The following is a 3,744-nucleotide window of genomic DNA, read 5'->3' on the forward strand; positions in this document are numbered from 1 at the left end:
AATATCTATTGTACATTCTGGTCAGGGAGGTGCAGCAGCAGTTCACTGGGGTTCCTGAAGATATCCAGGGTTCAACCCAGCATCCGCAGACACACTAGGGGTGTGGAGACTCTCTATATCTATCTATCTATTATCTATCTATCTATCTATCTATCTATCTATCTATCTATCTATCTATTTATCTATCTGCCTTTTACTTTTCTCTTCCTTCTTTTTTCCCACTACCCTAAAGCAGTTTCTTTTTCCTTTTCAAGTTTCTTCCCATTTTATAATATCTATTGTACATTTTGGATCTCATTTACTCTTTCAGCTTCTCACACTAGGGAGACAATATAATGTTTACACCTTTGCATCTGGTTTATTTCACTTATGAGTATGATCTCATGTTGCATGCATTTTCCTATAAAAGTCTCCAGTTTATTCCTTTATATGGCTGAGTAATAGTCCACTATATAAAAAGACCATATCTTTTTATCCATTCCTCTGTTGATGGGCATTTAGGTTGTCTCCAAGATCTAGCTATTACAAATTGTATTGCTATAAACATGGGTGCACATATATCACTGTCGTTTGACGTTTTTAATTCTCTGGTTATTTAATTCCCAGATGTAGAATAGCTGCACCTCCAAGCCTAGTATTTTGAGAATCTCTGCACTAATTTCCACAGGGGTTGCACCACTCTACACTCTCAGCAACAATGGAGAACTGCTCCTTTTCCCCCACAGCCCCTCTAGCATTTATTGTTTGATTTCTTGAAAATAGCCATCCTTTCCAGGATGAGATCGAATCTCAGTGTTGTTTTAGCTTGCATCTCTCAAATAAGCAGTCATGGTGAAGATTTTCCATATATTGACTTTCTGTTTGTATTTCTTCATCTGAATAGTGTGTATTCATCTTTGATGCCCATTTTTGGATTGGGTCTGTAAATTTGGGAGGTCTGTTTTCTTTTTTTCTTTTTAGCTCTTTATATGTTCTCAATAGTAAACTTTTGTCTGAAGAACATCCAGCAAACATTTTTTCCCCACATTGTGGCTTGTCTCTTCGCTCTGTTGGTTGTTTCTCTTGCTGTGCAAAAGCTTTTTAATAAGATGAGATCCCAGTTTTTGATTCTTTGTGACAGTTCCTCTGCAATCAGGGTTTCATTCATGAAGTCTTTGCCTATATCAATGTCCTCAAGAGTTTTACCTATTCTATCTTCTAGAAGATTTAATGTTTTTGTCATACTATTTAGAACTTTGATCCATTTCAAATTTCATTTAGTGCATGGTGAAAAATATGGGTCCAACTTTAATCTTTGATATGTCCAGAGCCAGTTTTTTCAGCACCATTTGTTATAGAGGCTATCTTTCTTCGAGTGTATGCATTTGGCCCTTTTGTCAATTATAAGGTGGCTGAATATGTCTGGACTTCTTTCTGCATCTTCTAGTCTGTTCCATTGATCTTTGGGTCTGTGTTTTTGCCAGTGTCATGCTGTTTTTATCACAGTAGCTTTATAGTATAATTTCAAGTCAGGGATTGTAATGCCCTTTGCTTTACCTTTGTTGCCCAGTATTCCCTTTGCTATTCTAGGTCTCCTCTGGTTCCAAATGAACTTTAGGATTGCTTTCTCTAATTCTGTAAGATATGCTTTGGAATTTTGATTGGAATTGCATTAAATTTGTATAACAGTTTTGGAAGTATGACCATTTTCACTATATTGGTTCTTCTTACCCACGAAGAAGGGATATCATTCCATTTCCTGATAATCACTTCAACCTCCTTTTTCAAAGTACTCTAGTTTTCAACATAGAGGTCTTTCACAAACTTTGTTATATTGATTCCTAGGTATTTAATTTTTTGGATGCTATTGTGAAAGGCACTGCTTCCCTAATTTTCCTCTCAGTGAGTTTGCTATTCATCTATAGCAAGGCTATTGATTTTTCAGTGTTGACTTTGTATCCACTGATGTAACTGTATTTGCTCATTAAATCTAGCAGTTTTTTAGTGGAGATTTTGGGGTTTTCTATGTACAGTATCATGTCATCTGCAAATAATGATAATTTCACTTCTTCCTTTCCTATCATTATTCCTTTTATTTCTTTCTCTTGTCTAATTGCTCTTATGAAAGTTTCCAGGACTATGTTGCATAAGGATGGATACAGTAGACATCCTTGTCTTATTTCTGATTTTAGAGTTAAAACTTGCAGTTTTTCACCATTTACTAGGATGTCAGCTGTTGATTTATCACAGATGGCTTGTATTAGGCTAATAAAGGCCATCTATTTAGAGTTTTAGTAGGTTTTTTATCATGAATGGGTGCTGGACTTTGTCAAAAGCATTTTCTGCATCTATTGAGACGATCATATGACTTTTTTCCTTGGCTTTATTACAATGGTGTATTATATTTATCCATTTGCATATATTCAACCATCCCTGAATCTCTGGGATGAATCCCATTTCGTCATGCTACATATATAATCTTCATGATTTTATGCATGTTGTTTGCTGATATCTTATTGAAGATTTTTTCATGTATGTTCATTAGGGAGATTGGTGTGTAGTTCTCTTTCTTGGTTGAGTCCTTCTCCGGTTTTGCTATCATGGTAATACTTGCTTCCAGGAATGAGTTAGGGAATATTGTTTCCCATTCAGTTTCAATAAAGAGTTTGAGAAGTATTGGTGTTAAGTCTTCTCTAAATTTCTAGTAGAATTCAGTAGTGAGTTCCTCAGGGCCTGGACTCTTCTTTGTTGATAGGTTTTAAATTACATCCTCCATTTCATTAATTGCTGTTGTTTTATTTAGGATTTGTATATCTTCTTGATTCAGCTTTGGTAATTCATATATATCTAGGAATCTGTCCATTTTTTTCTGCATTTTCCATCATATTAGAATATAACTTTTCAAAGTAGATATAGATGATCTTCTGAATTTCTGCAGGTTCTGTAGAGATTTCATCCTTTTCATTCCTAATTGCATGGATTTGACTCTTTTCTTTCCTTTATTTGGTAAGTGTAGATAAGGGTTTGTTGATTTTCATTAATCTTTCAATGAACCAACTCTTCAATTCATTGGTTCTTTGTATCATTTTTTAGTCTCCAATACATTAATTTCTGCTGTGATCTTTATAATTTCTTCCCTTGCATGAGCTTTTGGCTTACTCTGCTTTTCTTTTTCTAGAATTTTAACATTCAACATTAAGTTGTTTATTTGTGCTTGCTCTATTTGCCTGATATGGGTATTCACTTCTATTAATTTCCCTCTTATGATTGTTTTCATTGTGATAAGTTCTGGTATGTTGTATTGTTGTCATTTAATTGTAGAAAGTGCCTAATTTCTCCTTAAATTTCATGTGACCCATTGATTGTTTGGGAGGGTACTATTTTATTTCCATGTGTTTATGAAGTTCTTATGGTTTCTTTTGCTATTGATTTCCAATTTCATTGCAGTATGGTCTGATAATATGCATGGGATAATTTCAATTCCTTTGCATTTACTTAAGCATGTTCTATGGGTTCGTATGTGGTCTACTTTGAAGAATGTCCTATGTGAAGCTAAGAAGAACGTGTATTCTGATCTTGTGGGGTACAGCATTCTGTAGATATCTACTAAGTCTATTTGTTCTAAACTTTGCTTCAGTTCTATTATTCCATTGATTTTTTGTCTAGTTGACCAGTCTTTTTGTAACAGTGGGGTATTGAATTAGTGCTTATTTGATTTTTTGTACCCATTAATATTGTTTTATATACCTGGGTGCACTCGTATTT

Source organism: Chinchilla lanigera, unplaced genomic scaffold (assembly GCF_000276665.1).
Source record: "Chinchilla lanigera isolate Chin_1 unplaced genomic scaffold, ChiLan1.0 scaffold00014, whole genome shotgun sequence".
Lineage (NCBI taxonomy): Eukaryota > Metazoa > Chordata > Mammalia > Rodentia > Chinchillidae > Chinchilla > Chinchilla lanigera.